Source organism: Elephas maximus, chromosome 14 (genome assembly GCF_024166365.1).
Source record: "Elephas maximus indicus isolate mEleMax1 chromosome 14, mEleMax1 primary haplotype, whole genome shotgun sequence".
NCBI classification, from domain to species: Eukaryota; Metazoa; Chordata; class Mammalia; order Proboscidea; family Elephantidae; genus Elephas; species Elephas maximus.
Genome location: NC_064832.1, coordinates 76,077,046 through 76,097,807, shown reverse-complemented (window position 1 = coordinate 76,097,807; position 20,762 = coordinate 76,077,046).

Here is a 20,762-nt window from a genome sequence, read left to right as displayed (position 1 = left end):
AAAAGGAGGGTAGGAATGGTTGCACAACTTGAAAAATGTAATCAATGTAATCACCGTCACTGAATTATACAGTTAGAATCTGTTGAATTGATTTGTTTTGCTGTGTGTGTTCTCAACAACAACAAAATAAAAAAGATAAAAATAAACTCACAAATACTGAAGTATTAAAAGAAAAGATGTAGCTACTCAAGATATCTTAATGCAACTTTATTAAAGAAAACCTATGTTGCTTGATTAATTATTAAATCATTATTTGACAGCAAGTGTCAATCCTCTGTAAATATATTAAAGGGTCAAAAATATTCTAAGTTTTTTTTTAAATATTCTGAACGTAGAAGTTTAAAATCTTGGTGTTTTGCCATTAACACTGTGGTTAGAATATAATCCCTTGAAACTTCTAAGACAGACCTAAATTATTCCATTCTAAAATTAATTGAAGAGTGATAAAATGGTGAAATGTGTATCAAAATTATAATCACCAGCTTTACGTGCACTTGTAGAATTACTGAATTCTATAATTCAGGATAATTATAATTAAATAATTCTGTAAGTACTTAATTTGTTTTAGTAAGGCTATAAGGCAATAGTTGCTTATAGGAATGTATATGTTGGTAATTTCAAATAGTCATGATTTGGAAAGAAATTGCTCATATTGTTTATGTGTAGATTACAACTGTTTATAAAGATATCCTTTTGTCTTAATTGTAGGCGGTGACACCAAATAAAAACAAAGACCAAACGTTAAGACTATGACCTGCATACCTAACCTAGCTCTATGTTATTCAACGTTCACTCCTGATCATTTGTTGAAATTTGGGTTTATCAGTGAAATGTAGTGTTTATTAAATGGTCAGGCGGTGTGTGGGCAACTGCACAGATATGATCTTATTTTCCCTTCACAGCAATATTATGAGAACAGTGCCTTAGGACTTCCATTTTAGAGACAAACAAGGAAAGGCAAACCAAACAAAAAACTGAAGGCTCAGAGTGGAAAGCAAATTTGCCCAAAATTAGTCACTGGACTGATTTCTTAAACGTTTCATCTTATTCAAGATACTTTGATATTAGAGCTATAAATTTAAACAGTACACTCATCTTTTTTTGTTGTTGTTGTTCTTACTAGAAAAAAACTTGTAACCTGTTTTTGTCCTGTTGATTCCAACTCATAGCGACCCTATAGGACAGAGTAGAGTGGTCCCACAGGGTTTCCAAGGAGTGGTTGGTGGGTTTGAACTGCTGACTTTTTGGTTAGTAGTCGAGCCCTTAACTATGGCACCACCAGGGCTCTAAGTAGTACCTTAAAATCTACAGACCACACTCAGGTGTGTTCTTCACATTTTTTGGAGGGAAAAAAGATTAAAAAAATAACTTTTGGACATGTTTAAGTACCATTAAAAGAGATGAAAGGGATAAAAAGTGGAAGGGATCAAAAATATAAGCAAATTCCAATATTCAAGAGGCCAGAAGGTAAGTTTTATTGGAGAGGATCTGCTATCCTCAGTACTGATAGATTTATACCTTATGTCTAGTACAAATGCATGTGTAGGTAATGAACAAGGATAATTGTCACAGGGATTAAGCCTTTTCATAAATTGAATGGCCAGAAGACAGATTTATGTTCCTACTGAATATAAGTAAACAAGCTGGATACACTTTCTAAAGTATTAAATAAAAAAACACAGGACAAACAAAAAATATAAAAATTTTGCATTAAACTGTTATCACAGGTATCAAAATTTAAGTGAAGGAATATACAATGTAGGATGAGTACTAAAGCTAATTTTGAAAGAGAGAATTTACCATGTTCATAACTTGACCCTTATATAGGAGACAAAAGATATAGCCTGTGGCTGCTAAAACAGAGAAGTAAGTAGGAAATCTACTTTTAGTAAAACTGAGACCCAAAGCGTTACACCCTCAGGTCAAGTGTAAACCAGATGTAAACATGCCCTGCATCCACAGGCACAGTAAACTATAGGACCAGTCATCCTAGTTACCACTGAGGACAAAAAAAGTAAAAACAACAACCAGCAGAAATAATCTGAGAAGTTATAACCACTAGCTTGGACTCAACCAGATTTGTTGTCTAAGAATCAAGTAACTAGGAAATTAAAAAAAATAAAAAAGCCAGAGTCAGGAATTTAGTTTAAAAGCAATCTGTTAGTGGCCCATGTGCCTAACAGGAAAGAATGCAAGTCATCTCTGGAGGAATAATACACCATCATTACATTCCCAAATTCTAGCTTTTTAAGGAAAATGAGAAGCTGACAGTAAAATATTATCAAGCAAAAAAACACACAAAAGGATACATACATATTTTTTTTTCAGACAAATAAACATACGTAAGTATTTAAAACAAACAAAAAAAATTGCAGTAAATTTTAAGGAATTTTAAACACTCAGTGGATTGATTTGAATGAAGATTAAACAAACTGAATAGTTAGTGAATTACAAGGTAGATCAAAAAAAAAAATTCATACTGCAATGAAGAGTGATAAAGGGGAAAACTTAAAGTATTTAAAGGCTGATTGGATGAATCTTAATATAATCTATTCTTAGGATTTAATAATATCAAATTGAAGAATCCCAATTAGCTCCTAGAATGACAAAAAAAAAAAAAATGAATACACATCTAGTTAGACAAAACTAAAGCTGAGAACAAAAAACAAGAAAAAAAAAAAAAAAACAGATAATAAGAGCCACCAGATTGGGGAAAGAACAGCTGCCTCTCTGAGAGATGGTAGTTAGATTAAAAATTTATCTTAATAACTGTAGAAAAAATTAACTCTGAGAGATGAGAAACACGGGAGAAAGGGGGAACATCGGCAAAACTCATCAGCTCCTCTGAATTCGGAAGACAGACTTGAGTCTTGAGAGAACAAAGAAGTTTGTGCTTCCAGGATAGAATATTAGAAGAAAAAGTGATGCACATAGAAAGATCTCCAGAGATACAAGGAAGGTTTCACTTGACTATTCAGCTGAGTACTTAGCAGAGCATGCGTGTGAGAAAATTACTCATTGGAAAAAAAAAAAGTATTAGAGGCAGTAAGTCAATTGCTCCCAAAATACCACCTTATGCCTTTTTTCACAAGCTAGGCTAGGTAAATTAGTGATTCATGTGACATTTAAATAGACTGTACTGAAGTCCTTTACTCAGCAGTCGAAAGTAATTAGTCTTAGATTGAACAGTGCTCTGGTCCTGCTAAACAAATCTATAAAAAGAAAAACTACATTATTTTTAAATATCTTAGCAAATACTTATAATAATAATAATAAATCTAACAGGGAAAAGCTCACAATGCATGATGCTCAAAGACTAGAAGGTATGCAAAGATGAAGAGGAAAAAAACCACTGAACATTAATCCAGAACAAATGAAACACTATACTTAGCAAACAAGGACAATAATTCACCTACAGTATCTACATTTCATATACTGAAACAGTGAACTAAAAAACATAGGTGATATTAAAAACATAGGTGTCTATGAAAAAACTTAAATGTGTGAGAGGCAGTAGTCAGTAGATAAATGCAAATCTAAAGCACAATGAGATACCACTTCCAACTCACTCATATGAGTATGATCAGAAAAATTAAAAATAATATGCATTAGTGAGTATATAGAGACATTGGACCACTCATTCATTGCTGGTGGGATTGAAAAATGATGCAAATGCAGTGGAAAATAAATAATTTAGAAGATCCTTAAAAAGTTAAAAATAGAAATACTATAAAATTTTCAGCAATTCTACTCATAGGCATGTACAGAAAATAATTGAAAACAGGATAACAAACAGGTACTTGAATAAGGACGTTCATTGCGGCAGTATTCACAGTAGCCAAAAGGTATAAACATGCTAAATCTCCAACACTAAATGAATGCATAAGCAAAACAATGAATCATGGACAATATTGCAGAGAATGGGAATTCCAGGACGTTTAATTGTGCTCATTTGGAAACTTTATATAGAATAAGAGGCAGTTGTATGAACAGAACAAGAGGATACTGAGTGGCTTAAAGTCAGAAAAGGTGTGCATCAGGGTTTTATATTTCATGATACATATTCAATCGCTATGGTGAGCAAAGAATTCCAGAAGCTAGATTATATGAAGAAGAACAAATTGTGAGGATTGGAAGAAGACTCAGTAACTACCTGTGATATGCAGATTACACAATTTTTCCTGCTGAAAGTGAAGAATTTACTGATGAAGACCAAAGACCACAGACTTCAGAACAGATTGCACGTCAACATAAAGAAAACAAAATCCTCACAACTGAACCAATAAGCATCATCATGACAAATAGAGAAAAGACTGACATTGTCAAGGATTTCATTTTACTTGAATCACAATCAACTACCATGGAAGCAACAGCTGAGAAATCAAACAATCTATTTCATTGGGAAAATCTGCTGCAAAAGACCTCTTTAAACTGTTGAAAAGCAAAGATGTCACTTTGAGGACTATTGTGTGCCTGACCCAAGCCACAATATTTTCAATAACCTTGTATTCATTCAAAAGCTGGACAACTAATAAGGTAGACTGAAGAAAAATTGATACCTTTGGATTATGGAGCTGGCAAAGAGTATTGAATATACCATGTACTGCCAGTGGAACAAGAAAATCTATCTTGGAAGAAGTACAGCCCGAATGCTTCTTAGAAGCAAGGATGGTGATACTACTTCTCATATACTTTGGACAAGTTATCAGGAGGAACCAGTTCCTAGGGGAGGACATCACACTTGGTAAAGAAGCGGGTTAGTGAAAGAGAAGAAGACCTTCAACATATGGATTGACACAGTGGCTGCAACAATGGGCTCAAGCATAACAATGCTTGTGAGGATTGTGAAGGACCAGGCAGTGTTTTGTTCTGTTGTACATTGGGTCACTATGAGTCAGAACCGATTCCATGGCACCCAACAACAACATGGGCATAATTAATGTCACTGAATTGCACATGTAAAAAGTGTTGAAATGGCACATTATTTAGGTGTACAATTTGGTCAGTTTTTACATATAAATACCCATGAATCCATCACTAAAATCAAGATAATGAATATATCCATGGTAATTTGTCCACCACGTGTCTCTCAGTTTGTCATACTGTGGCAGCTTGCATGTTGCTGTGATACTGAAAGCTACGAGTATTTCAAACACCAGTAGTGTCATCCTTAGTAGACAGGTTTCAGCTGAGCTTCCAGCTTAAGACAGACTAGGAAGAAGGACCTCAATTTACTTCTGAAAAAACTAGTTAGTGAAAACCTTATGAATAGCAGCAGAACATTGTCTGACGTAGTGCCAGACAATGAGCCCCTCGAGTCAGAATGCACTCAAAATATGGCTGGGGAAGAGTTGCCTCCTCAAAGTAGAGTATACCTTAGTGAGGTGAATGGAGCCAAGATTTCACTACCTGCCTTTGCTGATATGGCACGACTCAAAATGAAAAGAAACAGCTGCAATCATCCATTAATAATTGGAACATGGAATGTACGAATATAAATCTAGGATAATTGGAAGTCATCAAAAACAAAAGACATCGGTGAGCTGAAATGGATTGATATTGGATATATTGAATCAGACAAACATATGGTCTACTATGCCAGAAATGACAACTTGAAAAGGAATGGTGTGACATTCATTGTCAAAGAGAACATTTCAAGATCTATTCTGAAGTTTAATGCTGTCAGTGACAAAATAATATCCATATGCCTGCAAGGAAGGCCAGTTAATACGACTATTATTCAAATTTATGCACCAACCACTAAGGCCAAAGGTGAAGAAATTGCAGATTTTTACCAACTTCTACAGTCTCAAGTTGATCAAAGAATCAATCAAGATTCGTTGATAATTACTGGCTACTGGAGTGCAAGATTTGGAAACAAAGAACAAGGTTCAGTAGTTGGAAAATATGGCCTTTGTCTTAGTCATCTACTGCTGCCATAACAGAAATACCACAAGCGATGGCTTTAACAAAGAGTTTATTTTCTCTCAGTCCAGTAGACTAAAAGTCCGAATTTAGGGCACCTGCTCCAGGGGAAGGCTTTTTCTCTCTTGTTTACTCTGGAGGAAGGCCCTTGTCTTCAGTTTTCTCTTGGCCTGGGAGCCTCTCAGCACAGGAACCTCAGCTCCAAAGGACACTCTCTGCTCCTGGTACTGCATGCTTGGTGGTATGAGATCCCCAACTCTCTGCTTGCTCCCCTTTCCTTTTATCTCTTGTAAACTAAAAGGTGGCGCAGGCCATACCCCAAGGAAACTCCCTTTACATTGGATTAGGAATGTGAGGTAAGGGTGTTACAATCCCAATCTAACATGAATTTACAGTCACAAATTCTTTAACATGAATTTACAGTCACAAAATGGAGGACAACCACACAGTCCTGGAAATCATGCCCCAGCCAAATTGATACACATGTTTTTGGGGGACATAATTTAATCCATGAGAACCTTGGTGATAGAAATGATGCCAGAGATGGCATTATAGAATTTTGCAAGACCAAGGAATTCTTCATTAAAAATACCTTTTTTCAACAAAGCATATGCCGACTATACAAGTGGAAAATATAGTACAATATCATTAATATCACACACAATTAAAATTTTGTTGCAAATCATTCACATGGGATTACAGCAGTACATCAATACGGAACTGCCAGGAATTCAAGCCAGATTCAGAAGAGGACTTGGAATGAGGGATATCATTGCTGATGTCAGATGGATCATGGATGAAAACAAAGAATACCAGAAATATGTTTGCCTGTTTTTTATTGACTGTGCAAAGGCAGTTGATCGTGTGGATCATAAGAAATTACGAATAATATTGTGAAGAACAGGAATTCCAGAGCACTTAGCTGTGCTTATGTGGAACTTGTACATAGACTAAGAAGCAGTTTTTCAAACAGAACAAGGGAATATTGAGTGGTTCAAAGTCAGGAAAGGTGTGAGTCAGGGTTGTATCCTTCCACCATACTTATTTAATCTGTATGTTGAGCAAATAATCCAAGAAGCTGGACTACATAAAGTAGAAAGGGGCATCAGGATTGGAGGAAGATTCATTAACAACCTGCAATGAACAGACGACACAACCTTGCTTACTGAAAGTGAAGAGGGCTTGAAGCACTTACTGAAGAAAATCAAAGAACACAGCCTTCGGTATGAATTATATCTCAACACAAATAAAAACAAAAATCCTTACAACTGTACCACAACAACATTAAGATAAACATAGAAAAGATTGAAGTTGTCAAGGATTTCATTTTAACTTGGGTTCACAATCAAGCCTCCTTAATTCAGCAGTCAAGAAATGAACAGATGCATTGCACAGGGCAAATCTGCTGCAAAAGATCTCTTTAAAGTATGAAAAAGCAAAGAAGTCACTTGAAGGACTAAGGTGTGCCTGATCTAAGCCATTGTTTTTTCAATAGCCTCCTATTCATTCGAAAGCAGGAAATGAATAAGGAAGGCTGAAGAAGAATTGATGCCTTTATGATGCTGGTGAAGAATATTGAATATGCCATGTACCACCGGTGGGACAAATAAATCTGTCTTGGAAAAAGTATGTTAGAATGCTCTTTAGAAGCAAGGATGGTGAGACTTTGTCCCGTGTACTTTGGACATGCTATCAGGTGGGACCAGTTCCTGGAGAAGGACATCATACTTGGTAAAGTAGAGCATCAGCTAAAAAGAGAAAGACCCTCAGTGAGATGGATTAACACAGTGGCTGCAACGATGTGCACAAACATTGCAAGGATTTAGAGATTGGCGCAGGACTGGCCAGTGTTTCATTTTGTTGTACATAGGGTTGCTATAAATCAGAATTGACTCCATGTCACCAATCAAGAACACGACAGTGTGTAATCTCTCTCCTGCATCTCCCTTATCTGAAGGCAACCATTGATCCATTCCTTGGTAACTATTGATTAGATTTAATTTTTGTAAATTTTATATAAATGATATCATAAAATATGTTGTTTTTTTGGGGGGGGTCTGGCTTCATTAATTCTTTGTAGTTATATTGACACCCTTCCATGTTATTATATACATAATTAATATTTCATTGTGTGAAAAAACCACAGTTTGATTTTTCATTTACCTAGATAGAGCTGGTGTCCTGAATTTGGACTTCTAGCCTCCTAAAGTTGAAGAAATAAATGTCTATCTTTTAAAGATATTCACTTCTGCTATTTATGTTACACCAGTACCACCTTTGCTGTGGAATGGATTATGACTCATAGAGACATCAGAAGTAGAAGACTAAAAAGCTGTGCTTCATTATATCTTGCTAGACATAGCTATTTTCTCCTCCTCCTCCTCTTTCTCCTTTTCCTCGTCCTTCTACTCCTCCGCCTCCTCCTCTCACTTTCTCCCTCTCTTTGCATATGTGTCTTTTTTTTGTATTTAATTTCAGAGTTGTGAGTCATAACAAAAACTAACTTTCATTTTTGTAGTGAGTAGGAAAATATTACTCATCAGAAATATTCCATGATCATTCATTTAATAGAAATAGAACTTGGAAGAACTATGCCTCTCAAAAACATTTGAAGTATCAAATTATACAAAATTAGAGAATTACCACAATTTTATTTGTGAGATACATTAATCAGCTTATATTTATTGAATACGTACTTTAGTGACAAAACACTCCATTAGCTAAGGAAGATAAACAATGTTACATATTTACAATCTGCAATCTCTTTGCAGATTATACTTATGTTTTTTTTTTGTTGTTGTTGTTCATTTCTGTCACAAGCCTTCCACAATGCCTTATTTTGGATATGTCTTTAGTGGTGTGTCCATATTGCTTTCACAGTTTAGGCAAAGTAAGTCATTCTTTCAGGGATTGATCAGAAACCATGAGTTCCAAATTCCCAGATTCTAGTCAAAAGCCAAACATTTACCCTTTCAGAGGATAACAGCTTCAGACCTGTTATGTTAACTCTTTTTTGCTGTCCAAGAAAAAAAAAAAAAAATCACAAAGTGAGTTAAAATACTCAAAACCAAAGCAAATCGGTTGCCTTGGAGTTGATTCTAACTCAGAGAGACCCAATAGGACAGAGTAGATTTGCCCCATTGGGTTTCTGAGAAGCAACAGCTGAGTTCTTAACCACTGTGTCATCAGCGCTCCAAACAGGCAAGGATGACTTTATTCAAAAGCATATACTAAGAAAAATGAAAGGGCAAGAATGGGGAAGGACTAAGCAAAAAGAAGGTACAGGATGTTATAATGAGAGGGAAAAAGATCATTACAAGGAAGAGAGGGGCCTACGTCTGAGTTTTTATTCCACTGAACCAGAGGTTGGGAAGGGTTTTAAAATCTTAAGTGAGCCAGTGAAATAATACTGAAGGCGTTTAGTGGGAGGTTACACAATGAGGTGTGTCAATCACGTGGACTTATCTCCTGAGTTTACTATTAAAGGTAGGTGGATTATTTCATATGCACTTTGTATGGACATGGAGAGAAAGAGGAGCCAAGAGACAGGAAGAGGCTCACTTTTCCAGAACACAAAATATTGAAAGGATTTTTAGGATCACAGGGCTTTGGTAAAATTAATTTTGTCACTCACTGCATATTGTTGTCGTTAGTTGCCGTCGAGTCGGTTCCAACTCATAGCGACACTACGCACAACAGAATGAAACACTGCCCAGTCCTGCGCAATCCTTACAATCTTTGTTATGCTTGAGCTCATTGTTGCAGCCAATGTGTCAATCCATCTCGTTGAGGGTCTTCCTCTTTTCCGCCGACCCTGTACTCTGCCAAGCATGATACCCTTCTCCAGGGACTGATCCCTCTTGACGACATGTCCAAAGTATGTAAGATACAGCCTTGCCATCCTTGCTTCTAAGGAGCATTCTGGTTGTACTTCTTCTAAGACAGATTTGTTCGTTCTTTTGACAGTCCATGGTATATTCAATATCCTTCACCAACACCACAATTCAGAAGCGTCAACTCTTCTTCGATCTTCCTTATTCATTGTCCAGCTTTCGCATGCATATGATGTGATTGAAAATACCATGGCTTGTGTCAGGTGCACCTTAGTCTTCAGGGTGACATCTTTGCTCTTCAACATATTAAAGAGGTCCTTTGCAGCAGATTTACCCAATGCAATGTGTCTTTTGATTTCTTGACTGCTGCTTCCATGGCTGTTGATTGTGGGTCCAAGTAAAATGAAATCCTTAACAACTTCAATCTTTTCTCTGCTTATTGTGATGTTGCTCATTGTTCCAGTTGTGAGGATTTTAGTCTTATGTTGAGGGATAATCCATACTGAAGGCTGTAGTCTTTGATCTTCATCAGTAAGTGCTTCAAGTCCTCTTCACTTTCAGCAAGCAAGGTTGTGTCATCTGCATGATGCAGGTTGTCGTGTCTGTCAGTTTGTCATACTGTGGGGGCTTGTGTGTTGTTGTGATTCTGGAAGATACGCCTCTGGTATTCATGTACCAGCAAGGTCACCCATGGAGGACAGGTTTCAGCTGAGCTTCCAGACTAAGAGAGGCTAGGAAGAAGGACCCAGCAGTCTACTTCTGAAAAGCATTAGCCAGTGAAAATCTTATGAATAACAGCGGAACATTGTCTGACATAGTGCTGGAAGATGAGCCCTTCAGGTTAGATGGCACTCAAAAGATGACTGGGGAAGAGCTGCCTGCTCAAAGTAGAGTCAACCTTAATGACTTGGATGGAGTAAAGCTTTCGGGACCTTCATTTGCTGATGTGGCACTACTCAAAATGAAAAGAAACAGCTGCAAACATCCATTAATAATCGGAACCTGGAATGTACGAAGTATGAATCTAGGAAAATTAGAAATTGTCAAAAATAAAATGGAATGCATAAACATCAATATCCTAGGCATGAGTGAGCTGAAATGGACTGGTATTGGCCATTTTGAATTGGACAATCATATAGTCTACTATGCTAGGAATGACATCTCGGAGAGGAATGATGTTGCATTCATCGTCAAAAAGAAAGTTTCAAGATCTATCCTGAAGTACAATGCTGTCAGTGATAGGATAATATCCATACGCCTACAAGGAAGACCAGTTAATATGACTATTATTCAAATTTACACACCAACCACTGGGGCCAAAGATGAAGAAATAGAAGGTTTTTATCAGCTGCTACAGTCTGAAATTGATCGAACATGCAATCAAGATGCATTGATAATTACTGGAGATTGGAATCCAAAAGCTGGAAACAAAGAAGAAGGATCTGTAGTTGGAAAACATGGCCTTGTTGATAGAAACAATGTCGGAGATCGAATGATAGAATTTTGCAAGACCAACGACTTCTTCATTGCAAACACCTTCTTTCACCAACATAAACGGCAACTATACACTTGGACCTCGCCAGATGGAACACACAGAAATCAAATTGACTACATCTGTGGAAAAAGACGATGGAAAAGCTCAATATTATCAGTCAGAACAAGGCCAGGGGCCTACTGTGGAACAGACCATCAATTGGTCTTATGCAAGTTCAAGCTGAAACTGAAGAAAATCAGAGCAAGTCCACAAGAGCCAAAATACGACCTTGAGTATATCCCACCTGAATTTAGAAACCATCTCAAAAATAGATTTGATGCATTGAACACACTGCATATTATTTTATTTTTGTTGTTGAGTTGTAACATTCATTTTTACTCTAATATGTCATTCTATGAATATCCCCTGATAAGGATTGCTTAACGTGCCTAAACTTTTTTGTGCAAACAACTTATCCTGAATACATGCTTGCCTTCCGTGAGAATAGAATTTTGGTTACGTGCTAGGCAGAGGGTGCCTATGTGACCGGCCTCCACAAAAACTTTGGACACCAAGTCTCTTATGAACTTTCCCAGTAGGCAAGAGTTCATATGTGCTATCACATTTCATTGCTGGAGGAATGTATTATGTGATATTGAGTTACTTCTAATTTTTACCTTTAAAATGACTGGTACTGGGTATGTATTTCTTAAAGTTTTATGGGGCTCATATTACCTGAGCCTTCAGTTAAATACTTAATGGTAGAATTTCTAGGTCATAAGTTCATAATGTATACAAGTGCTTTAACAAATAATGCAAAATTGTTTTTAAAAGTGGTTTTATGAATTTACACTAACATTGGTAATATACTGAAGATTCTGCTCCATCCATTCCCAGTTCAACACTTTGTATAGTCAGGCTTTTTAATATTTTGACAGTCATCTGAGCAAAACATAGTGGTTCATACTTATGATTTGTTTATATCTAATATGAATTATTTTGACAGTTAAAAAAATTAGATATTTTTCTATTATATGTTTATTCAAATTATCTCTCCATTTTTCCTACAGGTTGTTTAAAATTTTCATATTGGTTTATATAAAACTTAAATATGATTTATTCTTATTCTTTTTTCATTGTTTCAGGGAAGATATAAGAACAAGGAAAGGGCTTGGTTTTTAAGAGCAACAACGACAACAAAAAATACTAGTTCCCCATAAAGTGAATTTCAACTCTTAGCCACCTCTTGTGTGTCAGAATAGAATTGTACTCTATAGGGTTTTCAGTGGTTGATTTTTTGGAAGTAGATTGCCAGGCCTTTCTTCCTAGGAGCCTCTGGGTGGACTCAAACCCCCAAACTCTTTGTTAGCAGCTGAGTATGTTAACTGTTTGCACCACCCAGGGATTCCAGAGGAGATAATAGTTATTCCCTACTAGGCAATACTTGGGGAAAATTTTAACTAAGAGCTCTTAATTTGCTCAACATTGAGATCCACAACCAAGAATCAAAAGAATTCTCCCTGATATGAAGGGATACAGCTAATGAGAATGGGAGAGAAGAACAGGTTTGTACAACCACACGAACAATGAGGCTGCCCAGAGGAGGCAATTTTTGAATACTGAGAGTTATATAAGGTCTCATTTCACTCTATATGTTGTTGTTGTTAGTTGCCATTCAGTGGGGTCCAACTCATGATGACCTTATGTATAATAGAATGAAACATTGCCTGGTCCTGTGCCAACCTCACAATTGTTGCTATCTTTGAGCCCATTGTTGTAGCTATTGTGTTACTCTACCTAGGCAACTATTTCAGTAAAGTGTTGTCTTCAGTTACCATTATTTATTAATGAAATTTTAAAAATTCTTTATTTTTGATTTATTTTTCTTTGCTACCTAGTATATTGGAGCCCTTCTGGCATGGTGGTTGTGAGCTACGGCTGCTAACCAAAAGGTTGGCAGTTCGACTCCTTGGAAACCCTATGGAGCAGTTCTACTGTGCCCTATAGGGCCACTATTAGTTGGAATTGACTAGATGGCAAAGGGTATGGGTTAGCTTTGGGACCTAGCATATTAATCCTTTTGGAAGAAAGAAAAAGGCTGATTAGTTCTCAGAGTCTTCTAAAGTCATTATGATACTTAAAACACGGAAACAAAGAGTGGTTTGTGTAATATAAATAAGAACATGATATTCTTCCACCTACATATTATATCAGGCTGTTTAGTATCTACTGCAATAATTTCCTTTCCACAATAATTTTCAATGCATTCTTCCACAAATGATTACATGTGTGATGTAATATGATTTGAACCAAAATCGCCTTAGAATTTTCTTCTTTTTCAAATAATTTTATAAATCTATTTTACCATAGTAGTCATTGTTGTTTAGTTTCTATAATCACTCAAATCTGAGAGTTATAAAACCAAAATGGAAAAAAAAAAAGGCACACTTGCTCAAAAAAGAGTGCTGCCTGCTTCTCCATATTAAATTGTCCCAATAAACAATGAATTGGCACTTCACAGTCATTTAATTAAGAAAAGAGTATTTTATTTCTATCTCTTATAACACAACTAACAAAACAGTGACTTTAATGGTTCTTGCTCACTTAATTATGCCAATAATTAAGAGACTGTTAAACACTGAGCTATAACTTGTCTTGTTGAGCTTGATTCATTTAACTGTCCTACTTATATTTCAGTAAATTCCTTTAAGTATTGGTATACAAGCAATAATGTAATGAAAAATGATAGAATTGCTTCTGTTTTTAATGGATAGACCATTATCTATTTTTTATTAAGAGTAAAAAATGAAAATTGTAATATACAATTAAAATATAACTTATTCATTCTACTTATTTATGTTTTTTTGAATGGCTCAAAATTATTACATAGTTTTGATTGTGAGAGTTATCTTTTGAGTCCCATGTCCAGCATTTAGTAACACAATGCCCTGGGAAATTTTCTTAATCTCTCTAAATCATGCAATCATCATAAATAAAAGGGAGATTACTCATGTAACAGGAAAAACTGCTTAAAATGGTGTCCAGACTTAATGAGATAGAACACACAAAATGTTTACCAGTGACTAGTCAAGCAGCGGTTAAGAGATTGGCTGCTAACCAAAAGGTAAGCAGTTAGAATCCACCAGCTGCTTCTTGGAACCCATATGGGGAAGTTCTACTCTGTCCTATAGGGTTGCTATGAGTTGGAATCGACTTGACAGCAATGGAGTTAATTAACACCCAATAAAAGTTGACCATAATTATATTATTTCCTTTCTGCCTCTTTTACCATTATTTGGCATTTTTCTTGCTTCCACACTATCCTCTTATCAGCCATGAAATAATGGATTTTCTTAACACTTGATTGGTTCTAATCACACAGCTTTCCCTCAGATATCTTATTCATAGATGTCTACAGTTACTATTGCTATATTTACAATGGACCCCAAACATACAATGCAGTGTATATCTGTCCTCCAAGTTCTAACTCTGCTGAATGCACAAGTGTGCTGTTATAATCTCCCCCTCAATAGCTATGATAGCTACTAGTGGATATAAATGGATAGTGGATATAAATTATGTGCCTTAGGGGGAAATGGCTGCCCTCTGAAGAAGCCCAGAACTATGTTATCTTAGTGGAGTAAAGGAAGAAGTCCTGTTCTCTGGCACCCGTGAATCTAGCCCACTCTGAACAGTGGCAAGGCAATAAATGCTGTTCATCTTTCACCTTTTTATTATCTCCTTTTATTTCCTCTTTCCTGTTTGATCTCTTCACATGCTATTTAGCAGGTAGACAAGAGAGATTAGTATTTAATCCTAGGTGAGAGAACCTTAGGTGTTCTCCTCCCAAGACTTGAACTGGGATGCGCTAATTTGGCATCTAATCCTATGGACAAGACCCTAACTTTGCAGGAACCTAGGCTGATGATGATGTGTGCTGTTCTGCTCACTCCTGTTCTGTTTATGCTGTAAGTAATAAATACGTGTTGATCACATCATTAGAAGTGTCTGGTCTGTGCTATGCTCTGAATAGTCCTTTACTAAGAACTGGTAAATATAGTGACATTGCAAACTCATTATTTCTAAATGCTTGCATGATATTCCTACACGATGTTTCAAAACAATTGAATATTGTTTTTTAAAACAATAAACAAATAAATGTATTTTCTTAAAAGCTTGATTTATCCCAGCACTGCTGTATCAGCCTAGATCTTCATCATTCACCCTACTGCACAGAGCACATATGTAGATATCGTCTTAAAAACTTTTCACTTTTTCATTGTATTATACCTGTTATTCATAAAACATGGACATTTAACCACACAAATATTTATTAAATATGCTCACTGTACTCAATCCTCAGGTAACTTCCATAATTAAACTTTTCATTTACTGTCATCAGGTTCATTGCTATCACTTACCTAATGATATCTTCACATGTTCTGAACCTACAATTGCCACTTCATCCATTCTTTGTCCTGCAGTCAAAGTGATCTTAACATAATGCAAATATGATTATGGCAACTTCGTACCCTACAACCTGTTTTCATTAAGAGGGAATCATTGGAAGATGAATCCAGGTAAACAGGCATGGATCTGGTTTGCCTGTTAAGCATATTTGATAGCTTATACAAATAATAGCAATTGTCAAAATTTTTGTCTACTTACTAAGAGGTGGGCATTAGACTAAGAAAACTACAGGTATTATCTCACTCAATTCTCACAAAAATTCTATAAGATTATGGTCAACCTTAACTCTTGCCATTTTAGCAATGAGGAAATTGAGGTTTAAGATGCTAATCAAATTAATCAAAATCACATAAATAGTGATGGATCATGAACGCCTGACTCTAGCATATTTGTTTTTAAATCCTTTGCTTTAAAGACAGAAGGAGGATGTTTGCAGGCAGATGAAAGTCTGTTGAGTTTATGCAGTTTGTCAAATAATTTGGAATTGCAAGTAGAATTTTTTTTTCTTTAGGAGCTAACTCATATAATTTATTCAAGAAAAAAAAATACCTGTAGATTTCATTTCAGTGTGGTAGACTGATCTAACAAGGAAAATGTATTTCCTTATTCCATACCCATTGAAATACTGGATAAAATATAATACAAATATCTATCTGAGCAAACGAAGAAATAAGAAGCAACAACAAAAACTTCAGGCTTCAGAAATTAAAGCCAGAATTACAAGACTAGCTAATGGTTAGTAACCCATCAATGTACAGGAACTGGGTGTAGGATTTAGAGTTTAAAGTTGTGGTCCTAAAAGAAAGGATGACTATTCTCTTGAATGACTGGGAAATGAAACTAAGCTTAGAACTGTAAGTTATTTGTCTATAAAAAACTACAAGATTAAAAAAAATGTCAAGACACATGCTACCTAACCACACAGACTCACAGGCACACACACGTACACACACACAAATGCCTTGCTGAGAGAATATCATACATCTAGTTAAGCTTTTGTGTTTTCAGCTGGGACCAATACAAAACAAGTCTTAAGAATTTTTAAACAATCAAGTGTCCTTCAAGTTAACTAATACCAACTGTCAGAGATAATATTAAAATGCAAAATAGTATAAGGATCCCCTTTGTGTGAGAATATGACTTCTTGGCTACCACCAACGAGAATCAGGTCATGGACATTATTATTTAATGTGTTGTGGGATCATATTACAAGTTACACTTGCATGCCGATGGAGGCATGAACAGCATTGTCCTTGTGAAGATCTGATTTCATATAATAACAGATATTGATATCATAAGAAATAGTGTTACCCTATCTTCTAACTTCCTAACTAAGAATTGATAAATTTATGTATCTCTGAGCAGGAATAACGAATAAATAGGTATCCAGGTTATAGTAAAAATAGAAGAAAATAAATTTAGCGTATTTATGTGTATATACATTTGGACATAAAAATGAGACTTGGGAGAAGATTTTCACATTAAAGATATCTACTTTTTCTTGTTTTATGATTGAAACAAAGACTATATTATAAACTATAATTCAAAAATATGTTTTTGTTTTGCTAACTGATCCTTAAATAAATCTCTTCAAAAAAATAAAAACTAGGTTCTTGATATTTATTTTGCTTGAGTTATACCAAAAATGAATTTTTGATTTCAGTCTATTTTTTTTCTCAAATAATCACTTGCAAATTCATTGCAAAATAAATTAGTCTTACTTTCTAACCTCATATATCTACAATTGTAACCCCACACAATCCTTGTTTATTTTCCCATTAGATGTCATTTTGATGAAAATTAAATTGATTGGCTCACATTGCACACTAATAACATGGTTTAAAAAAAAAAAAATCAAAGACACAGTCTCAGTGGGGTAAATTTTTAGTTAAGCACATTACACCAGTTAGTGCGACATTCCTTTTGTGTGTGTGTGTGTGCATTAGATGGAAGTTTACAGAGCAAATTAGTTTCCCATTGAATAGTTTGTACAGAAAGTGTTCCATGACGTTGGTTTCATTCCCCGCAAAGTGTCAGCTCTCTCCCCATTTCTGTCTTAGGTTTCCCATTTCCTTTCATCCTGAAACATTCTTAAGACCTAAAAATTATCGTTTTCATATAGCTGAATATTTCTTTGACATTTGGAGCCTTCAAAGTATGGAAGATAGGTCAGTTGTTTAAAGAACTGTCCACATCAAAATAAGATTTCATATTAGTAAAATATTTCAAAGTAAATAATTTTGAAATCCATGTTCTCTTGTTTCATTCTTTACACATTTATTTCTTTTTTCCTTCTATTTTGTTGATAATTCTACTCTACCTTTTTGATGTGGACTTATGTTCGAACCATGTGTTTTATTATTTTAATAATCAAGTAAACAAGTATGACCACCTGAGTGAGTAAAAGACTATCTGGCATGCCTGAGAATTAAATAGCTAGTTGAATTTACCAGATGGAAGTGGCATAGTACCATATTTAGCTCCTCTGACTATTTTCCTATCAGAATACATATGATTTTTCCATGATATGTACAATGGATGATATCTTTGTTTCTTAGTGCTGCTATGATAGAAATACAACATGTGGATAACTTTAAAGAAGACAAATTTATTCTGTCAGTTTTTCGTACTATGGGGCTTGCGTGTTGCTGTGATGCTGGAAGCTATACCACCAGTATTCAGACACCAGCAGGGTCACCCATGGAGGACAGGTTTCAGCTGAGCTTCCAGACTAAGACAGACTAGGAAGAAAAACCAGGCAGTCTACTTCTGAAAAGCATTAGCCAGTGAAAACCTTATGAACAGCAGCACAACATTGATATAGTGCTGGAAGATGACCCCCCCCAGGCTGGAAGGCACTCAAAAGATGACTGGGGAAGAGCTGCCTCCTCAAAGTAAAGTTGACCTTAATGATGTGGATGGAGTAAAGCTTTTGGGACCTTCATTTGCTGATGTGGCACGACTCAAAATGAGAAGAAACAGCTGCAAAAATATTTTAATAATCAGAACCTGGAATGTATGAACTATGAATTTAAGAAAATTGAACATCATTAAAAATGAAATGGAACGCATAAACATCAATATCCTAGGCATTAGTGAGCTGAAACAGACTGGTATTGGCCATTTTGAATCGAGCAATCATACAGTCTACTATGCTGGGAATGACAACTCAAAGAGGAATGGGGTTACATTCATTGTCGAAAAGAATGTTTCAAGATGCATCCTGAAGTACAATGCTGTCAGTGATAGGATAATATTCTTACGGCTACAAGGAAGACTAGTTAATATGACTATTATTCAAATTTGCACACCAACCACTAGGGCCAAAGATGAAGAAATAGAAGATATGTATCAGCAGCTGCAGCCTGAAATTGATCAAACATGCATTCAAGATGCATTGATAATTACTGGCGATTGGAATGCAAAAGTTGGAAAGAAGAAGAAGGATTCTTAGTTGGAAAATATGGCCTTGCTGATAGAAACAATGCCAGAAATCAAATGATAGAATTTTGCAAGACCAACGACTTCTTCATTGCAGATATCTTCTTTTACCAACATAAACGGTGACTATACACATGGACCTCACCAGATGGAAGACACAGAAATCAAATTGACTACATCTGTGGAAAGAGACAAGGAAAAGCTCAAAATCATTAGTCAGAACAAGACCAGGGGCCGATAGTGGAACAGACCATCAATTACTCATATGCAAGTTCAAGCTGAAACTGAAGAAAATCAGAGCAAGTCCGTGAGAGCCAAAATATGACCTTAAGTATATTCCACCGGAATTTAAAGAACATCTGAAGAATAGCTTTGACGCACTGAACACTAGTGACTGAAGACCAGGCAAGTTGTGGAATGACATCAAGGACATCATACATGAAGAAAGCAAGAGGTCACTAAAACAGAGGAAAGAAAGAAAAGACCAAGATGGATGTCAGAGGAGACTCTGAAACTTGCTCTTGAGCGTCGAGGAGCTAAAGCAAAAGGGAGAATTGATGAAGTAAAAGAACTGAACAGAAGATTTCAAAGGGCCTCTCGAGAAGAAAACATAAAGTATCATAATGACACGTGCAAAGAGCTGGACATGGAAAACCAAACGGTAAGAACATGCTCGGCATTTCTCAAGCTGAAAGAACTGAAGAAACGATTCAAGCCTCGAGTTGCAATAGTGAAGGATTCCATGGGAAAAATATTAAATGATGCAGGAAGCATCAAAAGAAGATGGAAGGAATACACAGAGTCATTATACCAAAAAGAATTAGTTGATATTCAACCATTTCAAGAGGTGGCATATGATCAAGAACGGATGGTAAACTGAAGGAAGAAGTCCAAGCTGCTCTGAAGGCACTGGAGAAAAACAAGGCTCCAGGAATTGTTGGAATATCATTGAGATGTTTCAACAAACAGATGCAGTGCTGGAGGTGTTCACTCGTCTATGCCAAGAAATATGGAAGACAGCTTCCTGGCCAATTGACTGGAAGAGATCCGTATTTATGCCTATCCCCAAGAAAGGTGATCCAACCGAATGTGGAAATTATAGAACAATATCATTAATATCACACACAAGCAAAATTCTGCTGAAGATCATTCAAAAACAGCTGCAGCAGTATATCAACAGGGAACTGCCAGAAATTCAGGCCGGTTTCAGAAGAGCACGTGGAACCAGGGATATCATTGCTGATGTCAGATGGATCCTGGTTGAAAGCAGAGAATACCAGAAGGATGTTTACCTTTGTCTTATTGAATATGCAAAGGCATTTGACTGTGTGGATCATAACAAACTATGGATAACATTGGGAAGAATGGGAATTCTGGAACACTTAATTGTGTGCATGAGGAAACTTTACATAGATCAAGAGGCAGTTGTTCAGACAGAACAAGGGGATACTGATTTGTTTAAAGTCAGGAAAGGTGTGCGGCAGGGTGTATTCTTTCACCATACCTATTTAATCTGTATGCTGAACAAATAATATGAGAAGCTGGACTATATGAAGATGAACAGGGCATCGGGATTGGAGGAAGACTCATTAACAACCTGTGTTATGCAGATGACACAA